The sequence below is a fragment of the Anolis carolinensis genome, chromosome 1 (genome assembly GCF_035594765.1).
Source record: "Anolis carolinensis isolate JA03-04 chromosome 1, rAnoCar3.1.pri, whole genome shotgun sequence".
Taxonomy (NCBI): Eukaryota; Metazoa; Chordata; class Lepidosauria; order Squamata; family Dactyloidae; genus Anolis; species Anolis carolinensis.
The window spans coordinates 145,389,695-145,407,354 of record NC_085841.1 but is presented as its reverse complement, the minus strand read 5'-3'; the positions used below and the strand labels follow the sequence as shown (position 1 = coordinate 145,407,354).

The window sequence follows — 17,660 nt, the reverse complement described above, 5'->3', positions numbered from 1 at the left end:
ACAAGGGGGATCCCCAAGCTAAGGCCCATGGGCCGATGCAGCCCTCCAAAGTCATTTACCTACCCCTTGCCCTAAACTTTAGACTTAGGGTTGCCCTGAGTCTGAAATGACTTGAAGGCACACAACAACAACAACAATCCTAATTGATTTGACTTATCTCATCAAGCAAAAGCAGACCCACACTTCTCACTGAAAGTTTATGTCGTGTTGCTGCTTCTCCAAAATGCAGGGTGCTTGCCAAAGGTAAGAGTCCTGTCCCTCCGGCCAGCACCCGGTTTAGAGAAGCTTGGTGCATGCTTGCTGCCTAGCAACACGCACCGGGATTCTCCAAAGTGCTCGGTGCTTGCCAAAGGGGCAAGACTTTTCCTTCCGGGCAAGCACTCGACACTTTAGAGAAGTCCGCTTCGTGTTGCTGCTGAGCAAAGCATAGCAGGCCTCTCCCCAGTGCTGGGTGCTTGCCGTGAGGGAAAGTCTGCGCTAGCCACGTCTCGTCCCTTCAGCAAGCACCCAGGATCACGCGGCCTGGCCTGGCATGTCGGATAATATAGTACCTCGGATAACACGAAGTCGGATAACCAGAACTTTACTGTATACAGTATTCCCTCACTACTTTGGGTTCACTTTTCACGGATTCACTGTTTCACAGTTTTTCAATAATCTCTAAAAAAAATATTATAAACAGCCTAAGGAAGGGAGGGAGGAGAAGCCGAAGCGAGAGAAAGCGGCAATGGGAAGAGAAGGAGGCAATTTATCAACACACAATTGGTTGATAAAGACTTAGAATAGTATATAACTACTAAAATAATGTATAAATATTAAAATAAATATAGCGCCCCTACATCGTGGATTTTCACTTATTACGGGTGGTCCTGAAACGTAACCTCCGCGATAAGTGAGGGAACACTGTATATATTTTCAAGCAGAGCTTTATTTTGGAATGGGCTTTCTCAGCAGGTTCCACATGTCTAAATATATTGAATAATGTATTAAAATGTATAGTCATTATTTTGTTGGACCCAATAATGAAGCACAAAATCTGAAAACATGAGAATATGAAAATCCCTGCATCCTAGTCTATGTATTAATCCACTCTGTTCACATCACAATATGCAAAGATTTGATTTTACATGCCTCTTCCCTTCTGTCCCCATGAGTCCTCCATGCTTATGACTGCAGCATTGGTGTTGTTTTTTTCAGAGAATCGTAGCACATCTTTTTCCATTCATTCAGGTTGATGGCATGATTCTTGCATAGGTAGAAAGAAGAAAGATCAATACAGCTCAAATACATGATCCAGCTATGTTTATAGCAGGTGGGGGAGATACTACAACCTTTTGGGCTGCATATCCCAACTAGAAAATATGAGATCTGCAGAAATGTGTTTACTTTAGTTGGGACTAGTAATAAAATTCAGCCCTAAGTATGTGTAAAGCCTGTAAGGGGAATTACTTCAGTTAAACATGCATGTGTGTTCACTTGCTCCTGCTGAAATCAGAGGAACATCTTAACTGGATTACAATATATTATGCTAATGGGTACAAGGTACATTCTGTATTTTGTTTTGCAGTCATTACAGGCTAGAATAGAAAAACAAGCAAGAATTTCCCAACTAATTACATTTTACAGATTCTAAATGTAGGCAGCATAAATTAAACACAAAGAGATCTGAAAGTCTTTATCTTTCCTGCAACAATAGAGCAGAGACCTCATGAATTCCAAAAATATCTTGCTTGCAATGCTCTTTACAAGCAACTCAGTGAAATGCTACACCATGGCTGGTGAGAGATGCAGGCTCATGTGGGTGGCTGACCATGAACAGGGCGATGTGAATTTTTCTGTATAGAGGACAGTCCTGTTTAAGGATATTTTCTATATGAAATGCTGTCTTGTCAAGTTCAGACTACAGATAACACATCATAGGAGAAGAATGAGCAAGTAGACATCCCTGGTTAATACTTGAATAGCACGCTTAAAATACAAGTCATCTGGTCACAACCTTCCCCTTTGTGATGAGATTATTATTATTTTAAGATATTTGTTTACTTGTTTGTGTGTGTGTGACTCGCCATCACTGGTCCTTGCCCTCAGGCTTACAATCTAATTAATACATGGCAAAAAAGGAAAGGGAGATGGCAGTGTAGCAGGGAAATAAGTCCAGCAGATATAGATTATTTTGCTTTCTGAGGCCATGGCAGTTAATAGTTGAGATGGAGGGAGAGCTTTTCATCTGCTTCTGGGCTTAGGCATGATGGAGCTCTGCCTGCTCCTTCTCCACAGCACATCATGCATTACCTGTTGCCAATACACAACTATAGGGATGGGATAAGAGTTACTGTAGATCAGCGTTTCTCAACCTGGGGATTGGGACGCCTGGGGGGGGGGGGGGGTTGTGAGGGGGTATCAGAGGGGTCACCAAAGACCATCAGAAAATACATATTAATTCACAGTGCTCTCTGGAGGTAGGAGAACTACATCTCCCCTAAATCACTGTCAATTCCTCCAAAACCCCTTCAGTATTTTCTGTTGGTAATGGGGGTTGTGTGTGTGAAGTTTGGCCCAATTCTATCGTTGTGAGGTTCAAGGGGCTTTTTGATCATAGGTGAACTATAAATCCCAGCACTACAACTCCCAAATGTCAAGGTCTATTTTCCCCAAACTCCACCAGTGTTCACATTTGAGCATATTGAGTATTTGTGCCATGTTTGGTCCAAATCCATAATTGTTTGAGTCCACAGTGCTGTCTGTATGTAGGTGAACTCCAAACTAAAGGTCAATGCCCAACAAACCCTTCCAGTATTTTTTGTTGGTCATGGGAGTTTTGTGTGCCAAGTTTGGTTCAATTCCATCATTGGTGGCGTTTCGAATGCTCTATGATTGTAGGTGAACTATAAATCCCAGCAACTCCCAAATGACAAAATCAATCCCCGAAACCCACCAGTATTCAAATTTGGGCGTATCGGGAATTTGTGCTAAATTTGGTCCAGTGAATGAAAATACATCTTGCATATCAGATATTTACATTAAAATTCATAACAGGAGCAAAATTACAGTTATAAAGTAGCAACAAAAATGGTGTTATGTTTAGGGTCACCACTATATGAGGAAATGTATTCAGGGGTCGTGGCATTAGAAAGGTCTAGATCCTGCTCTAAATCCTCAGGTTGTGCAGAGAGGAAGTATCAGTGCAGGTGATGTGTTGTCCCTCTATATTCTCCTATACAGGCAATTCCCAAATTTCAAACATTCAACTTAAAAATGACCCATAGTTAAGAATGGGGGGTGAAACACCAGGAAGTGAGAGAAATCTACCCCTTAGAAGGGAAATTCAGTCCAGAAAGAGTTATCATGGGGAAAAGGTGTCTTTACTGAAGCTTTGTTGCCAACTCTTGTTTCCACAAGAAGCCAAATTTTTTCAAAATCCATTCTCACAGGGACAGAAAGTGAGGTGAAATCTTCTGAACAAGGGCACAGAAAGAAAAATAAACACCACTGGAGTATTAACTCTTCCCTATGCTATCCAAAGTTTATGTGTGTGTGTGCGCGCACCTGGAGTTGCACTTAAAATGTACCTGTACTAACTTACATACAAATTGGTGGGAACACGGCCGGCCAGAGATAAATTTTAATGTTAAGCGGGGGTGCTGAAAAGCGCCCCCCCACCGGCGCCGCCTCCCGCGCCCTGGCCCCGCCTCCTGCCCAGCGTGCCCTGGCCCCGCCTCCCACGCAGTGTGGGAGGCGGGGCCAGGGCACGCTGGGCGGGGGGCGGGGGACCGCCCTGACGGTGCCCCGCCTCGCGCCCCGTGCGCCCTGGCCTTGTGGCAGCTGGCCGGGCAAGCCTTGTGGCCTTGCTGGCCTTACCCAGCTGGCAGCCGGCCGGGCAAGGCCAGCCAGGCCAGGGCGCACTGGGCGGGAGGCGGGGCACCGTCAGGGCCGTGCCCCGCCTCCCGCCCAGCCTGATGGCGCCCCCCTCGGACCTGCGCCCGAGGCGGCGGCCTCACGTGGCTTCCATGGTGGGGCCGGCCCTGGGTGGGAATAATGGGAAGGTAATACTGCTGTTGCTTCTCAATGTGGAGGGCTGCAGGCACATAGATCTCCTGGAGTCAAGTGGCAGTCCTCCAGAAAATGTGTGTTCAGTGAATGAGAGGAGACAGGGCACTGGCTATTATTACCTCTGGGAAACAGCCAACCTAGTTTTGGCTGACTGAGGTAGATGCCGCCCAGAGAATCTAAGTGTCCAGGTGGATTATATGGGAGAATGAGATGTTGGATGTAACCTGAACCCAAATCATCTAGGGTTTTACAGGTAACAACCAACACTTTGTACTTTGCCAGAAATAAGGCTAGAACATCACCCGTATCAGAAGGGATCATAGTAGTCCATGTTCATTGTTTGTTGTTTATTTGTTCAGTTGCTTCTGACTCCTCGTGACATCATGGAGCAGCCCACGCCAGAGCTCTTGTTCGGCTGTGGCAACCCCCAGTTCCTTCAAAGTCAAGCCAGTCACTTCAAGGATAACATCCATCCATCTTGCCCTTAGTCAGCCCCTCTTCCTTTTTCCTTCCATTTCCCCCAGCATCATGATCTTCTCCAAGCTTCCCTGTCTTCTCATGATGTGGCCAAAGTATTTCACAGTTCCAATAAACTACCCTTCTCTAAAGAAGCAACTGCAGTTGAAATAAATCTGAATTTTTGCTATATTCATAAAGGAAAAGATATTGACAATGACACAAAAAGGCTACTGATCATTTCATGTTATGTGTGCATCATGTGAAAAGAATATGCCATCAGGCACTGTTAAGGTTTTCAATTTCCTTAGTTACAAGTAACAGACTACTTTTGGTCAGTGCTTGCATTTTTATATTTTTTAAAAATACCTTGCATTAATTTCTAGGTCTCCTTGAATTTTACCCCCCCTCCTTTCCTCTCCCCTCTCTTCCAGACATAACATTTCCAGTTCAAATTTCAGAACAGCTTCTAAATGTTAAACTGTCCACTCTTGTTTTTATTTATTTATTTACAGTATTTATATTTAGCCCTTCTCACCCTGAAAGGGACTCAGGGTGGATTACAATGCACATATAGATGGCAAACATTCAATGCCATTATCAGACATACCACACATACAGACAGACAATAGAGGCTATTTAACATTTCCTCAGCTTCCGGCTTCATGAGAGTATGCTCGATTCTGGCCACAGGAGGAGCTGCCGATTCATCATCCACTGTGATGCCGAGTCCTTTTTGATGGTAATACTTCCTCATGTTCTTCCACACCAACGGCATTTTTATGGTGTCATAAGTTAAGTTATATTAGCCTCCCCGCATTAAGAGGTCTCTAGAATTCTCTACTTACAGACACATCTGTTTTCGAGCTGCTTAAGTTGGCAGCAAGCTAGGCTATTAATGGTCAGGAGCTTTAACCACAACCCAGGCTTTGAACTAATGACCTCACGGTCAGTGGTGATTTATTGCTGCTGGCTACTAACCAGCTGTGCCACAGCCTGGCCCTTCTCCAGCAACTATTCTGGTCAATGTTCCAAGAGCTATGATCGGCTAAGCTACACAGTGCACCAGCTTCCAGTTCTGCTTTTATCACAAGACAACTTTTTGCATGATAGGACACTAGTCTTGAGTAGGTTGCTTACTCACGACAGCTATACATGCATGTAAACAGAGAGTAATTGTGAGAACTATCCCAATATAACATGGTGTGCAGTCTTAAGCTAAGGATATACTTTCTTGGATCATTCTGCCTTCAATAGCTACCTATGCAGTCCCTAAGAACAGAAGACTTGCCATTTTCCCCAACTCCCCAGCTTGCTTCAAAGACTGCAGATAAACCAGTGGTTCTCAACCTGTGGGTCCCTAGATATTTTGGCCTTCAACTCCCAGAAATCCTAACAGCTGGTACACTGGCTGGGATTTCTGGGAGTTATAGGCCAAAACACCTGGGGACCCACAGGTTGAGAACCACTGAGATAAGCAAACAAACAAACAAGTCAGTGAAAACAATATATGATAAGTATATGTGTGCATTGCACTCGTGTATACATTGGCATACATATATTACCTGCAGCACTCCAGTCAGAACTGGATGTAATCCTTGTGTACCAAATCTGTGCACTCAACCTTAAGAGAATGTTGACATGGATTATCAATTGAATGAGCTTAGTGCCCTGCTTTGCTCTGACAGCAGCAATAGCTTCTCTTTTAACAGAAGCTTTCAACTTATCTCCTTGTCACTTGACTGAGCCATGGTGTCTGTCACAGACCTAATGTTCAAACAATTTCTCCTTGTGAGTCAGAAGGACTGTCAGTCTCCCGTGATAAAATGTCCAAATGCCAACTTATTTTTTCTGTTCTATCAAAATCCCCCCATCTCTTCTATTTCAATATAATGTAGTATGACTGATGCAGCAGACCATGGTGGGTTGTGATAGGTGTGGACGTGACATCTTTCCCCAGGGGATTGCTTCTTGCCCTCCTTTAGGGAAACTGGAACTCCCAAGGACCAAAACACTGTAGATAACTCAAAAACTGGGTTTATTGTCCATAAAGGGGGAAAAAGAAAATATACATTACAGTCTTTGATTGTTTTAAGTCCGTGGAGCTTTTCCAGATTCCTCTTTCTCTGGCTGTGAATGCCGAAGTAAACTCAGCCTCAGTCCAATGACCTATGTCTGAAGACACAGTCTTCCTCTGTTGCCAAAGGACTGATGTGAAGGCGCTTGAGACTCCTCAACGTTATTCAGGTTGGCCCTGAACATGAAGTGTGAGTCCCAAGGGTAAGAATCTCAGAATTGGTGCTGAGAGGTAACTTTTCAAGGGCTTTCAGAGCCAAATCTCTTTCTCACCTCCATGGTAGAGAGCTTGCTGGTGGAATGAAAAGGAGGAAACACAGTTCTACTCCAGGAAGAGGTGGAGCCAAACAGTTGAGCTGGGTGAGCAATATAACAGGTACAAACAACATTGATTGACAGATATAAATAACCAATCCAACTACATTTACAGGGTAAGGGCAAAATCAGGCATGATACAACAATTCAAATCTTGCAACTTACAGTTTGACATATAGATGGCGCCACTCGTGCCGTCACAATAGGATCCATCAGCACAGGCAGAAACTGAGGTTTCTCAGATTCAGTTTGGATGACCAACATTTGAAAGAGTTTACCCCCTGAAAATCATCAGGTTCCTTCCATATATATGACCTTTTTATAAAGAGGAAATGTCTACTGTTGTTAGATTGAATGTGTAAACTCTGAAGAAAGTCAGTATACAATATAAAGACTGAACTGTGTTGGCCTTTTTATGAAAAAGGATAACCAAAAACCTCTTTAAATAATAAAATGCAACCATCAACAAGCATGGAAGATCTATTTTTTCTTTTGCCTGTGAATTTCAATGTGTACTATCCAATATTGGTCTGATTTGGGCTATACACACATATTCAGGATTAGTATTCAGAACATGGAAAACAACAAATTAGTTGTATCACCTTTAACTCTCTGAAGGAATACCTTTTCTATTCTGTTTGTAATCATGCTGCTGAAGTTATATTTGAGAAATTATGAATAATTGAACTAATGCACCAGTGCCTTGAATCAGTAGAATTGTTTGAATGCCATTAGATTTCATGTAAAACTATTTAATGCTCGCCCTTTATCTCTTTTTGATTCAAATTACTTTTGTCAAAAGCAATGTTATCTGTTCCACATTTGGGTTTTCTTCAACACTGCAGTGCTAATGTTTTAATCGTCTTGCTTTGTCCTTGCTTCTTTGTTTCCAAAAAACAGAGGGTAATGACAAAGGGCTTGTAGTTACTTCGATACTCTTTCAAATTGTCCATAGAAATTTCAGATTAGACCACAAATTAATGAGCCTGAAATAACTACCCTGGAGGTTGTGCCAAATACTAATAAAAAGCTTGTGTAACATTTTCTATCCCAGTTTCTAAAGGCATGTTGGAAGATTAATTAGTTATAATCTCATCCATGTCTTGGTGCACCCACAAAGCAGAACAAAAGAAAATAAAATCATAAATATGTTACAGAAGACAACAATGGATGCCAAAAATAAGTCAAATGATTTTGTTTCTTACTGCTGTGCAGGCTTGCTCCACAGTGGACTTAAAAGGTATGCAGTAGGTAGGAGGGCAACTTCTGACAATTTAAATATACCTAAGAGCATGCTGGCATTGTTCAGAATTGAACAAAACACATTTTCTAATGGCACCTGTATAGTTGTTAAAGAGAGAGAGAATACAAAGTACTGAGCTGGAATTTAGTAAGGCAGTTACAAATTGGTATCCTAAAGTTATGTATTCATGACTGATTTGTATTCATGATCTTTAAGGCATATGTAGCGACTGTGAAAGTTCTCCAAACTTTACTTACCAAGAAGCAGCTGCTGCAAGCAACAGGGATCTGTTACTCTGTTAATTGTGAAGCAGATGACTGATGTTCCCATCCACCTCCCACATGCAAGTGATCTCTGCCATGAATGGGAATGCCACAAGGACCTGGTCTTCTGCCTTAGAAATGGCTAATGGGAAGGAGTGGAAAACTCAGCTGCTGGTTGCGAGGGGGACAGACTCCTGGCTGATGCCAAGTAGAGCAACAATGGGGAAAGGAATGAGTTTGGGAGCTATGTAACCAATGTAGCTACATAGTTAAATAGGTGACACAGAATTAACTTACTTGTGGATTCACTAATTTCTTTTCCATTTTCCAGGAAATAACAGATATATTTAGGTCACTTCAAGTCACATGCAAAAGTAATTTTTTTGCTATTTTGGGATGTGGATGGGAAGCAATATTTCAGTGAAAGGTGAAACAATCTTCAGCAAAAAAAAAAAAAATCATTATGGAGAACTATAATGTTTTTGCAAATGTGGGATCCTGGACAATGTCTACACAGGACTCTTCTCTCCTCCCAGGCACCTTTTGTTTATTTGGACTGACATTATTGTATTTATAAGAGCTGGAATATTAAGACCCATTTCAGCCCATTATCACTTGCCCCATTGCATTCTTCCCTGCGCATATCCTGCTCACGGCCAGATCAATAAATAGACACAAATTTCAAAATGATACAATAAAAATTATTTATGGTTCTTGTGGAGATCAACCAGCAATGATATCAGAGGGAATCTGGGACTAACCACAAAGCGGATCCTAGTTGGATTCTAAACCAATCAGAAGCAAACGTGGGTGTCTTGAATAGCTGTCAAAATATAATATATAGGTTCTGTATTTGCAGTTGTGGGATTTCAGGTCTCTGAAGTGCTGTCTTCACTGGTATCCTCTCTGGCCACTGAGAAATAAACCTCTAACTTTGCTTTCAACCTGTCTGTGTCTCATTTGGTCTTCTGGGAAGGTAGACATCGCTGAACCCGCAGTTTTTGCAGAAGCTGAAATAATATAATATAGCCATTAATATTTTCTCTGGGCTAGCAGAATTCACCATTGGCAAATGCAGAGTGTATTTAATCTGGCACTTGTAATGTGAATACACTAGCAACACTGTCTCTGAAACCTATTACCCACCTTTGAAACATGTTTTGATTTTACAAACTGATGAAAATACTCTGTTATATGCATTTGTATCTGATTATCTCTTTCATTTGAGTTACCCCTGTATTAACTCCTCATTCCTTTCTACATTAATAATAAACATATGTTCACATAAATATCAAGGAGAACAGGGAGACTAGAAAGCATTAAGAAATAGTCCAGGAGTATTTTAGCTACTGCCTGCTACTCATTCAAACTAAATATTAAGGTGCAATGTAGGAGCGTAACTATTAGGGGTGTGCAAAACTTACTGACTACTTACAATTCAAATTTGAGCCCCTCTGAATTGAAACATAACAAAACAGTCCCCTTGGGATTCCAGAAAAAAATGTCAAATTTCGTTAATATTTCATTGACTTTTTCAAAGTAAAATGAGACTTTGTGGGATAAAAGAGTAAGGCATGGGAGCTGCACCACATGCTCTTTCTCGGTCAGTTATAGTTTGGACTTTCTGCACTGGCTGAAAATGACAGCTGCATCTGTTCCCCCCCCCCCCCCCCCCGCAAGCTCTGTCCCCCATCCTCCTCCCAGTAGGAGATGAAAAAAAAATGTAATCCTAAAAATCGGTGGATGAGTGGATCTTTGTGGAAAATGTTAGGAATGATGCCCTGCTCCTCTTCTCTCTGTGTAGAAAAATTCCAGAAGGTATGTCTTTTGTTTGTTTTAAAAAAAACAAGAAAGCAGGTGGTGACATCAATTGCTCCTCTAACCCACCTCTACTGTTCTGTGGGTCAGGAAGAGAGATAGGCGAATGAGCAATTTGAAAGAGAAAAGAGAAACTGTAGAGTGCAAGCAACCCTGTCAGTGGGCCTCTGCTGTTGTCAGGGCCTCACCATGTTGATCACTGGTGCTGGTATTGACACCTGAAACCCCGCATGGTGCATGCACGAGTCCAGAGATCCACACATTGGGCTTTCCTGACACTTTGGTTTTTTCTCTTTTCAATCCTTTAGGTTTATTTTCTTAAGGACTACAGAGAAAGGCATAGAGCAAAAAGAAAAAGAAAAAAAACAGAGAGAGAGAGAGAGAGAGAGAGAGAGAGAGAGAGAGAGAGAGAGAGAGAGAGAGAGAGATGTGTCATCAGGATTTTGAAAACAGGTGTTGGCTGGCAAGACCAGATGCCTGATAAAACATTTAAGAAAAGCTATTTTAGTGCTGTTTCTTTCTATTTATGTGAAAATGATGACATAGAGATATACCTTTAAGACAAAATGAGAATGCCAGGGCAATAATTGGTTTGAGCTACGAAGATTATGCAAACTAAAAAAAATGATACTTTTTCTCATTAAGACAAGTCAATGAAATTTCTTAAAAGACCTGACTAATGGAAGATATTTTGTTGCCATCATAAACAAATTTAAAACAAGATAGAACCAGAACAGAGGTTGCGAAACGGATATCTAGTAGGACTGGACAAATAAAACTTGATCCTTTGGCACCGAAAGGTGGGAGAATTAGTTCCAATATACTCCCCACCTAATGAAGCTTGTTGTGTACCTTCAAATCATTATGATTATAACATGGGTTTTCTGTATCAAGATCCTTGTATAGGACTTGCCATAGAATGAAATGTGTAATTTGGGTCTGTATAGTTTGATTGTGATATGTATCTTTGGCCCACAGTGTATTGCTATAAACTGATCCAGCGTATTGTGCACTTTCCATTCTAAGCTAATAGATGAGAATTAGAGTAGACAATGGCATATTTTGTGGGAATGGACACAAATTAGTGACCGACACCTGGAAAGATAAAGGAGGAGAGTCTGGGAAGACAAGAACTGTCATTTTCTCAATTGAACTGGTGTCCAGACGAGTGATGTAATGTTTTGAATAATTACCCAATTATTAATATACCATGAAAGATGCAACTCAGGGATATTGTGGGCCAATGAAATTGTATGCACAAAATGTTTGAATGCCAAGCTCTTACAAAGTGTGTATCCTTGCAGGAAACTTTAGTACTGCTTTTATTACCTTTTCAAGACAGTTATCCTTTTCTTTTTAGAAAAGTGGGACTGGTTTGAGAGACAAATTAGGGCTACACCTAACGTTCTGGGGTTGAAAGTGTGCAGCTTGCCCAAGATCACCCAGAGGTTTCCATGGCTGAGTGAGGAATCAAACCCTGGTCTCCAGTCATAGTTCAATGCTCAAACCACAACACCATATTTGCTTCACCACCAAATAGACCTGATCCATTTCATCTCCCAAAATTTGGATATGGCTTATGACACATAACAACAACAATCATTCATTCATTTATTCACCTTGCCTAAGTTCTAACCTTCACTTTTGGTGGGGCTTATTATTGTTTAATTGGTTGCACTATAATGTAGAAAAGTAGACATGGCAAAGCAAACACCTTTCAAATATTTATTTGATGTAGAGGTGATTTATATTCAAATGTGGCTTATCTAACCAAAGCACATGAGAAGGGAAAATAGCCCCCATAGACAGTTTTAATAAAGTTGGATGCCAGCTCCCGTTCTTTTGAAACCTTCTGTTTTCTATTTACAAGTCAAAAGAGCTGACAATCTTATCTTCTGAAATGTAAATTACCGTTTAGACAGCTCTTCTTGAGCAAAACAGACCAACAGAAGGGTAAGAATTGTGTACTGCACTTCAAAGAGCCTAAAGCAAACTTTTTGATGCATAAATGTCTACTGATTTCCACAAGCAAAGAAAGGCTTTATTCGTTTGGGGGAAAAGCCGAACAATCCATCATTCTTCAACTAGCATATACAGGTTAGGATCATCATCCCTGGTCTGTTACAGTAGTGAGCAATTGACGGAGAGAGCTGCATATAGTCTTGCACTCCAAGAAATTATAACTAGTGGAAAAAGCTAGCATAAATTGTTCAACAGTTGTTGAAAGACTTGTAAAAGGGTTCCGGCTTCTGATTCTCACACCCTCATCTGTTGTTGTTTGGAGGCCAGAAACATCATTTTAATGTTCTTGACAGGAAGCTGAACAGATCTTCTTTGTGAAATCCAGCCACTGGCTTTTATGATGGCACAAGATGGCATTTATCACATGAAGGAGGAAAACCAGCATTGAATGCAGTGTGTTTCCCATTACTAGCCTGCCTGCTCCCTATAATTGCCTCCTGCTATTGATGGGGAACCTGTCAATAGCCAATTGCACCATGCTCCCATCAACTACCTTATTTGGTGAACCCATTAGGCTTCTGTGCCACCACGGTGCCTCAGATTGCTAAATTGGTACATGGATACAACACGGTTATGATAGCAAAGCTGCTTCTCCCAGTATATTGCTGGTATTAGTGATTGGCAACTGTTGTAGGATAGCGTCTTCATGCAATAAAGTCCTGGTTGCATACATATTGTGCCGTCGCGCCTGGGGCTGTACTCTTAGTGAAAGAGGCATGGACGTGACATCTTTCCCCAGGGGATTGCTTCTTGCCCTCCTTTAGGGAAACTGGAACTCCCAAGGACCAAAACACTGTAGATAACTCAAAAACTGGGTTTATTGTTCACAAAGGGGGTAAAAGAAAATATACATTACAGTCTTTGATTGTTTAAGTCCGTGGAGCCTTCTAGATCCCTCTTTCTCTGGCTGTGAATGCCGGAGCAAACTCAGCCTCAGTCCAATGACCTATATCTGAAGACAAGAGTCTTCCTCTGTTGCCAAAGGACTGATGTGAAGGCGCTTGAAACTCCTCAATGTTGTTCAGGTTGGCCCTGAACATGAAGTGTGAGTCCAAAGGGTAAGAACCTCAGAATTGGTGCTGAGAGGTAACTTTTGAAGGGCTTTTAGTGCCAAGTCTCTCTCTCATGTCCATCCGATAGAGAGCTTGCTGGTGGAATGAAAAGGAGGAAACACAGTCCTACTCCAGGAAGAGGTGGAGCCAAACAGTTTTGCTGAGTGAGCAATATAACAGGTACAAACAACATTGATTGACAGATATAAATAACCAATCCAACTACATTTACAGGGTAAGGGCAAAATCAGGCATGATACAATTCAAATCTTGCAACTTATAGTTCAACATATAGATGGCGCCACTCGCGCCGTCACACATATCTCTTATGAATCAGTAATTCTAAGTTATAAATCCATATAACTGAAATACTGAATACCAGAAATTATTAGTTGCATAATCCCACACCAACAATCTAGCAGACGTTGTGATTTTAAAAAACCACATAAATATTTGATTTTCATGCACTGACCCCAAAGTAACTGCTTAAGGTAAAAAAAAGGAAAAAAAAGGAAAAAGCATGCTACCTATAGGCCTCCCTTCCAAGCTCTGAGTGTATCACTATAATAAGAATAGAAAAAATGTGGCACTCTACATGCTGTAGGACTGCAACTCTTATCAGGCTATAAAGCTATAAAGGCACGATAACAAGCTGGCTGACATAATCACAAGAGATGATGGAAAATGTATTCCAGTACAGATGGGGGAAAATGAGAACAAATGTTTAGATAAACTTGTATTAACAGGGGTGGAAAAGATATCCTAATAAAATCCTAATAAAAAGAGACTCAGCATAAATCTTGCCAGCTGCAGGAGGAATGCTTGCAGTTTTATAGGCATACAATATAAAACTGCAGACATTCTCCTGCAGCTGGCAAGATTTATGCCGAGTCTCTTTTTTATGACAATGTTATCTTCTGCCATATGCTGATATCACCTGAGAAATCCTCTGCTATATGAATAGCTGTCATCAAATTAGATAATGTACAAGATAGTGTATAAGAGAAAACAGACTGACAGCATGACTGCATTATTTAAAATGTGCAGACATTTATCTTTGGTATTGCTTTGGCAAGGAACACTTAATAGTATGAATGAAGTGATGTTGCTAAGAAAGGCGTGTGACTGGTTTCTATTTCAAATCCTTTCTTAATATTCACTTTTCTATGAAGCTGTGTGTAGAGGGTGGGTAGGAATAGTCCTAAGATTAGGCAGAGTGAGGAGCATGTGGATTTATTTATTTATCTATTTATTCATCGTATCAGGATATATAAAATATAATTGTAATGTATTTAGAAACACAAACAAAGTTAAAACTTGGCATTATACTAAATGTCCTTTGACCAGAATCTGGCCACTTGGAGTCACTGTGAGAAGATCCTCCGTTGTGCACGTGGCAGTGCTCAGACCGCATTGAAGTAAGTTGTCTGTGGTTTGCTCTTCCTCACACTCACATGTCGTGGACTCCACTTTGTAGCCCCATTTCTGAAGATTGGCTCTACACAATCCATTCCTCCCCACGAGATTGTGACACATCCAGGCGTACCCTGGGCAATATCTTTGTAGATGCCTGATTCTCTCACACCAGAAGCGAATTGCAGAATATGGATTTTAAAGGATTTGTGTGTGTGTCAGAAAACCCCCGCAGAGTGGACTAAATTATCTGCCACTAGGGAAAATTGTATAAATGTAGGGAAACCACCCAATCTTGGTGCCACTGGGAAGATAATGTGGTCATTTGAGAAAATTTGAAGGGACATTTTGTTGGCAGGGCCGGCCCCACTATTGAGGCCCCTGACGCCGCCGCCTCGGGCGCAGGCCCGGGGGGGCGCCGTCAGGCTGGGCGGGAGGCGGGGCACCGCCCTGACGGTGCCCCGCCTCCCGCCCAGTGCGCCCTGGCCCGTCTGGCCTTTCCTAGCTGGCCAGACTGCAGCGGAGGTCCCTGCAGGCCGCAATCGCGGCCTGCAGGGACCTCCGCTGCAGTCTGGCCTGCTACAAAAGGCCAGACGGGCGAGCGGGAGTAGCGTGGGAGGCGGGGCCAGCTCTGACGCCGCTCCCCCCCCGCCCAGCGTGCCTTGGCCCCGCCTCCCACGCTGCGTGGGAGGCGGGGCCAGGGCACGCTGGGCGGGGGCGGGGCCAACTCTGGCCCCGCCCCCTCACTATTCGCCCTGGCCCCGCCTCCCACGCAGCGTGGGAGGCGGGGCCAGGGCACGCTGGGCGGGGCCATGGCGCCGGTGGCGGGGGCGCTTTTCAGCACCCCCGCTTCACATCAAAAAATATCTCTGGCCGGCCCTGTTTGTTGGTTCCAAAAGGGAGTGATTTGCCCTCAGTGCCTAATTTCTCTCGCCTCCAGAGAACTTTGGAACATTGTCTTGGCTTTAAAGCAAGTCTTGGTTTGGGCTCCAAAATAACTAGTTTGGAACAAACTGTGTATTTTCATGCATTCTCTAATATGTAAATCTCTGCAGTGCTGACATTTGTTTTGGCCTCTGGGTAGTTGCAGCTATGGTACTCGTTTTTCCTTCAAATCAGCCACCCATCAGTAATAGTGGCTCAATTGTTTCCTCCTAAAAGAGTAAAAATTATAGATATACATCTGAGAATTTAATGAAGGCAACATATCAAGAACTAAATTAATTATCATTCTGAATAAAAAGGAATTTTTTGGCCATGGTAAATATTCAGCGGCTGTACTGTCAACTAAGAATTTCCATCTGATGCCTTCTCTAACAGGGGCAAAGATTCTGCTCCTTAGATTATTTGGGTGAAGCTGAAATATACATAATCATATAGTGAGAGTGGCAATTTACTCACACCAATCACACAGGATCGCCTCCTTCTATTTTACTGAATCATCCACTTTATTTCCCATCACACAGGTGGGTGATGTCTCCTCCCATTTCAAAGAGACCAGCACTTTTAAAACACTTTTCTCAATGGGAACTGCCCATCTTCTTTGAATCCCTGTTCTCAAGGAGACCAGCACACTTTTAAAATACTTCTCTCAATGGAACCCACACTATTTTAAAATCATTAATGCCAACAGAAGAAGCATCAAGGAGCATTTGGAAACTGGAAAACTGCATTATAGAGAAACAAAGGGGGTGAAGAATAGGGCTGATGGAGGAAACTGTTAAACAGCAGTTTGTGGGAACATCTGGGGTACACAGGACATGTTTACATGGCCAGAGATAATAATTCTTTAAAGGAAGTCAAAAACAATGGTTATGTTAAGGAAGAAAACAACATTTGTCTGGAACTGATGGAATTTCAGTAAGTTTTTGCTGAACAACAAGTTATCAATCAAGAGAACAACAACAACAGGAAAATTTGCTACATAGAGACACTTTCATCTTGGAAAAATGTGGTAGATAGATCTGCAGAGGAATACAGAGTCTTGGCATCTGCCACCTCTTTCCAAGATGGCCTGAATGCAGAAGGTGGTGAGTATGCTCGATGAAAGAATGCATGAGGAGTGAATGCTGAGTAAATGTGAATGTTTCCCCTATGTCTGCATAATTGATATGGCTATTATAAAACCAGTGCTGGGTCTCTGAGTCTACTTCTTTGTCTGAATGTGCCTAAAGCAGCCTGTCACACTGAAAAGGAAGTGTTATATCCCAGCCACAGGCTGGCCATGGTCATGTTCAAGATGATGACACTGAAGGGGATTTTGGTTTCCAAGATGGAACAGAAGAGGATTCTGGTTTGGGGATTTTGCATCAGTCTGAGCCTTCTGTTAAAGACATGCAGTTTCACTTTCAGCAAGATGACCTGTTGGCTCCAGAAGAGTCAGATACCGGTCAAGCTGACACTTTTCCTTTGGGAGTTTTTGAGGAGGATCCAGCAGTTATGAGAGATAAAGAGGAGGTAACTGGAGAACTAACAAATAATGACGGAGCCGGGGCAACTGAAGACCAGGTGCGAGATAACAATGACCCTGAGCTGTCTAGGCAAGACCGTTTGTCTTGGCGGGGCTCTGAGCTCCGGAGAAGCGCGCGCTTGGCACACAAAAGTCAACTGCCGAAAGATTCAAGCTGTGGCAAAAGGAACACCTTTTTAGGTTGCTTTTAAAAGCAGCTGTTTCGGACTATATCTTTGTCAGAGCAATTTCATCGCTTCATCCTTGTGCTGTGTTTTCTGAGGACTACTCTTTGCCCTGGGACTTCCTGCATTCTTGGACCCTGCTTCTTGCCTTTGGAACCTGTACTTTGGATCCTGTGGACTAAGACTTTGTGCTCTGAACTTCATGTTTTTTGGATTCTATGGATTAAGATCTTATGCTTTGGATTTCTTGGACTAACTCTCTGCCTCATGGATTATTGCTATTATTTTGCCTTTGAATCAATGGACCTTGCCTCTTGA

The 17,660-nt window shown here is 42.3% G+C and overlaps 1 long non-coding RNA gene across 1 annotated transcript; it reads right to left on the bottom strand.

Annotated features, from left to right (window-relative positions):
- Window positions 1–13,041: 13,041 nt before the first annotated feature.
- On the bottom strand, window positions 13,042–15,218 carry LOC134299836 (uncharacterized). Its single transcript, XR_010007074.1, has 2 exons — window positions 13,310–15,218; window positions 13,042–13,250 (listed from the first exon to the last, which is right to left on the bottom strand). It is a non-coding gene; the product is annotated as an uncharacterized LOC134299836 (long non-coding RNA).
- Between the last annotated feature and the right edge of the window lie 2,442 nt (window positions 15,219–17,660).